The sequence below is a fragment of the Eptesicus fuscus genome, chromosome 13 (assembly GCF_027574615.1).
Source record: "Eptesicus fuscus isolate TK198812 chromosome 13, DD_ASM_mEF_20220401, whole genome shotgun sequence".
NCBI classification, from domain to species: Eukaryota; Metazoa; Chordata; class Mammalia; order Chiroptera; family Vespertilionidae; genus Eptesicus; species Eptesicus fuscus.
Window position 1 is genome coordinate 35,862,191 of NC_072485.1, and position 6,909 is coordinate 35,869,099.

Below are 6,909 nucleotides of genomic sequence, written 5' to 3' on the forward strand. Positions count from 1 at the left end.
GGAGATGGGGGTTGGAGGAGCACAGCAGAGAGGGAAGGTTCTCAGCAGAGAGAGCCCTATAAGAAAAAGCACAGAAGCAGGAAAACACAGAGCCCGTGTGGAGAACATGGAATAGTTTTCTTTAGCTGCAGTACTGCTGCTCAGTACCACCTACTGACTTCTTTTCTGCTGGCTGTCATTACTCTTCTATCAGTTAGGCCTACATTCAGCAATAAGTACACAGGGAACCCCATATAGCGACTTAAATATAAGGGTTTATGTTCCTTACATGCCAAGAACTCTGGATAAATGGATGACTGAGGGCCTGGTGTGGACTAGCAGCTCCCCAAGGTTGGGCTGGTTGGCCTCTTTTTTAATCTCTTCACCTTTTCTTCACTGTTGTGAGTTAGCTGTCCCAGCATCAGGCATCATGCCTGAATGTAAGATAGGAATCGAGGGCAGAAGGAAGTTGGGCCACAGTGAGTGGGTGTCTTCCTTTAATCATGGAAGTGAAAGCATCCCAGAATCCTCCAGCAGACATTGCTCATGTCTTAGTGGCCAGAACTCTGTCACCTGGCCACTTATAGCTGCAAAGCTGAAAAGGAGGCTGGGCAATAGAGTATTTAGTTTTGAAGATTCTGTAATGTGAAAGGAAAAGAGAAGGGGTGGAATTAAAGTGGATTCAGCTGGTAAGCAGTGTCCATCAGACACTAATATATATATATACATATGCCTAATATGCAAAGTGTCCCCTCGGGAGTTCAACCGACCGGGAGTTCGACCACTTGCTATGATGTGTGCTGACCACCAGGGAGCAGCACAGAACGAAGGAAGGTCCCAGCCAACAGCCAGCAGCCAGGGAAGGGAGGCCCTGGCTGGCAGCCAGCAGCTGCTAGGGACCCTACCCATGCACAAATTTCAAGCACTGGGCCTCTAGTATGCTGATAATAAATAACTCCCCTTTGCCTGAGTGCTTCCTATGAGCCCATTGCAGGCTAATCACTTCACTTACATTTCTGTCATTTAACTTAGTGTTCATTACAACAGATCTGAGAGAGAGCCACTATCATCCCCATTATACTGAGATTCACTTAGGTCCAGTCATTTGCCTAAGGTCAAGCTCTCACAAGGGACAGAAGTATGACACTTCTAGCCCAGGTCTTGGGGCCTGGATGTTCCTTTATCCCCCTTCCCCCCACCCCGCCCGCATGATGACCACTAACTGTTCACCTACAGTGTGATTAACTTTCTGCATTTGTTGTTTATGATTCTCACAAAGGTCTATGAGTGGTTACTAATTTACCATTTGACTGGTAAAGAAACTGAATCTCAATGATTTCATGTGATTTGCACAAGGTCACATGCCTGTGGGTGGCTGAGCTGAGATTCAAAACTCACACTGCTTCATTCCAACGTCCATATCCTCTCTTCTAGGCTGTGCCAAATTTTATCGAGATTCCATGGGGGGAAAAGAACTCCAGTTTATCCCACCCCAAATACCTCCCTCCTTTCCAGTCCACATCTACTTCCCTGGCTCAGGCCCTCATCACCTTATAGATAAACTATTCTAAGAATTAACTAAATAGTCTTCACACCTTTACTTTCTCCTACCAGATTTATCTTCTCTAGACATTACTCTTATCATGGGACCCACCCCTCTTCTCCATGGTTCCCCATGGACCAACAAAGGGAACTTAATAAAAACCGTTCAATTTTATTAACCAAATCTACTTCTCACCAACCTTCCTACCTGGCCTCCCATTATTGGTTATCCTTTACTTTTGACTCTTTTTCTACTGACCATTGCACAAAGACTAGTCTTGCCAAAGCACAAATTCAGCAGACCCAAAGCCCCATCCAGGGGGATCTTGAAAGAGGGAAGAGAACCTAGTTACAGGAGTGCAGATAGGACATTCAAAGTGGACACACAGCAGAAGTAAAGGCATGAGGGTGGAAGGATGAGGGTTTTAGTCAGTCTTCCCATTAGTCAGTTGTGCTGCAGGAAGGAATCTTGTAGTGGAAAATCACAGTGGAGAGTTCTGCCAGTTTGTATTCAAATTACAGACTGGGAGAGGGAAAAAAAATATATGTTTAGCCTTATATCAACATGCATCAATATCAAAAGCTATTCTTTGGGTCATGGTCATTGTCTAATGAGTTTGATTAATTCTTCCGGAGAATCACTCCTCTAATTAGTATCTTACAAATAAAGTTGGCCGGCTGGAGATAGGAGAGCCAACCCTGTTTCCCTAGTCCTCCCAATTAGAGAAGGAATCCAGTGTGGGCATAATGGAAAGTCTTTAGCACCGGAACACACATGGGTTTGAATCCTGGCTGTGTGTGGCCTTGGATACATAAGTAACTCCATCTCTCCAAGCCTCAAGGCCCTCATCTGTCAATAGCAGATAATTGAGCCTATCTCTCAACATTGACACAAGGCCTTGAGAAGTCTCAGGGCAGGATTGTGGAAAGATCAGTGAGCAAGCATGCCCAACCCTAATCACTCCAAAGGCACACGGTTTTGTTGGGGAAATTGCTAGAGACCAGGCTCTGCCAACCTGAAAATCATCAGGGCAGGAGTTACAATCAGTCTGGAAAGGCAGTAAAAAGATGCAATTTGTTTCATCTGGCTTCATTTTATGTCTAAACAGGGAGGGAACTTACTAAACCACACTCATGACAAGGAAGCCAAACTACTTCTGTGCAGCAGAATGTGGAGTTGCTAGGTAAGGGTGATTTAATGGGGCTAGGACTATGCAGCACAGCCATATCAGCTAAGTGCCAGCTTTAGACTGCTGAGAACACATGGGCCAGGTTCCGGGTTTAACCCTGCTGTTAACTACCTCTGTGACCTTGTACAGGTCACGGCAAGCTCTCTGCCTCCTGTGTGGCATCTATCAAATGGACAGGAAAAGAGACAATGGCTATGAGACTAAAAATGTGAAAACACTTCAAAAATTATATTCCATTTAAATTATTTTGTTATAAAATCACTTTAAAATGTGAAGCAGATTATTGATGCTGTTGTGTTGGTCCTTCATACAATAACCAAAGTCATCAAAAGGCCCTTCATAAATATTTCTGTCCTCAGGAATTCACATTCTAGTGGGAGAGACTGGCATGTGCATAAATCACTCTTATACAAGGTAAATAGTGGTAAGTACTGCAGGAAAGGAACAAGCCAAAGGCCCTGGGGACACGGGAGTCGGGAGATTAATTTCTAATAGGGCGATCTGGAAAGGTTTCATGAAGGAGATAGGATTTGGGTTGAGCCTTGAAAGCTTGGGAGTGCTATGATTTATACTGTCTTGTCTTGTGGCTCATGGAGCACATGGAGCTTTCTCCTCTCTGTTAACTTAGAGCTCCTGAAGGAGAAGGACATTGACTTTCACCTCTCATCGCCAGCTCCCCAGCATAGGGTCTGGCCCCCAGGCAGTGATCCATACATGTTGAGTCCAATTAATAATGATGGCCCTAGCCAGTTTGGCTCAGTAGGCTGAAGGGTCCCGGGTTAGATTCCAGTCAAGGGCACATACCTCAGTTGTAGGCTTGATCCCTGGCCCTGGTGTGGAGAGGTGGGATGGCAACCAATCCATGTATGTTTCTCTCTGTCTTTCCCCCTCCCTTCTACTCTCTCTAAAAATCAATGAAAGAATGTCCTGGTGAAGATTTAAAAAAAACCAAAAACAAAAACAATAAATAATGATGATAGAAAAGAGGAGGTGTCATACTCATAATGTCAGTAGCATTTATTCTTTCTCAGGTTCATGTTAGGTTTCAGGTTATTTCAAACATCAAGGTGGGTTGGGGGGCAGCAGGTCCAGGGAGCATTGTGCTGCAGGTGCATCTGAGGCAGGGACCCAAGAGCCGGCACCTCTTCCCAGGCGGGCCTTGCCCTCCCAGCGACCAGGCGCTGAGCGAGTCACCTGGCCCACGGGGTCCTGGCTAGAGCCAGAGAGATTATGGACAGGCCAGCACCCGAGCGGCTGCGTCTCCATGACCTGTATCCGGTGAGGAAGTCGAGCCCTGGGTGGGGATCACCTTGCAAGGTCACACCCGCCTAGGCTTGGCCACTCTGTCCTTCCTGTCCCAGAGCAGGTGAGCTGGCGCCTGGCCTTAACCTTTCTCGGCACCTGGCAGGACAGAGGCTGGGAAGCTGCTTTCGCCTCCCGGCTAGCGCAAGTCGACTGCGGGCCGCCTCAGTTCACGAGGGAGTCATAGTGCAGTGGGTCCATGTGTCTGTGACGTCAGCGTTTTGCAGGAAATGGACTCTGATGCCACAGCAGGCTCCGGACCTTAGTGCCAAAGGAAGTTCAGTCTCCTGTCGCGAGGAATCGCAGCGGATTTGAATCGAAAGTTGTTCACTATTAGCATTTCACAATTTTAATCTTTCAAAAAAGATCAGACCGATCTCAGTAAGAGAAGCTAGCCACTTTCATTACTGACTCCAGCAGGAAGCTGGGAGAGGGAGAGGCGTCCTCAGTCCTTCTTCACTGACCTTGACTTGCAAGAGCCTCTGTCATGTACCTATGCCACATTGGAAACCGCCCAAGAAAGCGCAAAAAATGTGGAAATCATCAAGGAAACCCCGAGAACTCCCATGAGCCACCGGGAGGCTACGACCAAAAAAATAATAATAATAAATAAAAATGCAAAGGTAGCTACATGAAAGCCAGTGTCTTTCCTTCCACCTCTCGTGGTAAAGCATCATCTCGAGAGCCTTTTGGGGTCCTTTCTCCAAATGTTCTGAGCAGCTTGAGAGGGAAGAGCCCTGGAGAGAGCAGCGCGGATGCTCAAACCAAGAAGAACGCACCATCTGCAGCCAGCCACCAGGGCGAGGAAGGGGAAGGGCCGCTGGATAGCCCTGCGCGGGTGAAACCCGGAAATACCAAGGAGAAAATCGCATTCTTTGCAGCCCACCAGTGCAGGAATAGGATAGGATCTATGAAAATAAAAGGCTCCTGGGATGTGGATGGGAATGCTTCGACAAGAGGGAGACGATCGGGGGATCTTAAAGAAGCCCGGATAGAGTTAGAAAGGATGAGGGAAGCCATCGGCCGGTGCTATGAGCCTGAGCCTTTTGCGTGTGGCCTTGAGCACTGCTCTGTGCACTACGCGGGTGACAGTGGGGCTGACATTTGCGCTGGGAGGCCTCTGTCCGTCACCCAGATGGTGGCCTTCCCTGGAGTGAGGAGCTGGTGCTGCTCTGCGGGCCAGTTGTGCTCACTCCCCGGCCGTGGGGAGGCTTTCCGGGACATTCCAGAGCTGTGCCTTCTGAGGATGCTGCTGAGGGGGGCGGTGCCCCTGCGGGAAAAGGGGCCACTGAGCCCTTTTCTGCCCCCCGGGGCTTGTGAAGAGCCCACGGAAAGGGGAAATCCTGAGGTTGATGAATCCCAGAGAGAGCCAGTCCGCGTCCTGGACATGGTAGCCCGGCTGGAGTCCCAGCGCCTGAAGCGGCAGAGCCAGCGTGAGCCTGGGAGCCTCCCTCCGAAGAGCAGCTTCCCTGGGAAGCGGGTGTTGCTTGCACATGGCACTCAGGCTGATGAAGGTGCCTTAGAAGCACCTGACACTCAGGTGAATCCTCCTGCGGAGTCTGTACCTGTGGACTGGGGCCGTCAAGAGCTGACCACTGTTCTCAGAAAGAGAAGCAGGCCTGGGATGGGGCTCCTCGGGGCTGTCCCTCAATGCCGGCAGGCTTGAGTTCCCCCAGGGGTAAAACAGAAATAGAGCCAGATCAGCAAACTGCTGTAAAAAACAGCAATAGGCCCGATGCAGAAATGACAGAGGGACTTGAGTCACCTTTTCCTCCAACTCAGGCCATCGAGTTGCCCACAGGTGCTGTTGAATGCATGAGTAGAGCGCTTGTGCCACAAGATCCTGAGCAGAAAAGAAAGGAATCTGTGTGTGTTGGCCTCACTGTGACCAAGGTGCAGAAGGGCCAGCCTTCTAGGGTAAAGCCCTGTGAAGACCCACTTCCAGGGAGGCTGTTTTTCTATTTGCCGCCTGGTCAGCACCAGTCGAACTGTTCCCCGTTGAATTGAAAGCACAGCAGAAGTGTCTCCGGATCCAGCCTGCCTGAAGGTGCTGCTGAGGGGGGCGGTGCCTCTGTGGAAAAAAGTGTTGCAGCTGATTCATATGTCCCAATGCCAGCCTCTCCCGTGGGAAGGACAGTACCAGTGCCCCAGGCCTCCAGTTGGAAGAAGCAGGAGTCTCATGACTTCCTGGAGACCAGGTTTAAAACCCAGCAGCTTTTGGAGCCTAAGCCATACATGGCTTTCTTGCCCCACCACGTTCTGGTGAAAATCTTCGGGTTTCTCCCTACCAAGAGTTTCGTGGCTCTTAAATGTGCCTGCTGCTATTTCAAGTTCCTCACTGAGTACTACAACATCAGGCCAGCAGATTCTCGCTGGGTTTGAGATCCATGCGATAGAGAGGACCCTTGTAAGCAGCGCAAGAAAAAATATATGAAGGGGGATGTGTCCCTGTGCCGGTGGCACCCTAAGCCCTATTTCCAGGCATTGCCCTATGGGCCAGGATACTGGATGTGCTGCAGGCTGTAAGCTGGGGCTTCATGACAATCACTGGGTCCCTGTTCGCCAGGACTTTCATCAGGCGATCCATAAGGAAGCAGAATGGACTGAAACTGAAGAGGAATACTAAAGTCTATCCCAGAGGCAACCAAAAGATTGATTTTTAAAACTGCAAAATACCGCCTAGATATCCCATTCAAGTGAGCGTTGCCTCTCAGTGCCCTCACCCTAGGAGAATCTGTACCGGTTTCTGCAGGACTGCTGTTGCTTGGGTATCTTTTCATTTGCAAGCTGTACAAGAAAACTTGTCCTATTGTTTTATAGAAGTGCCTCCCATTTGATCCAGGGTGGCAGCCCACAGTTTGATTCAGTTGGCCATGACTAATTATGCCTGTTTGTT

The 6,909-nt window shown here is 49.1% G+C and overlaps 1 pseudogene; it reads left to right on the forward strand.

Annotated features, from left to right (window-relative positions):
• The first annotated feature begins 409 nt into the window (after positions 1-409).
• LOC103293694 (F-box only protein 34-like) lies at positions 410-6,697 on the forward strand (annotated as a pseudogene).
• Positions 6,698-6,909: the final 212 nt, after the last annotated feature.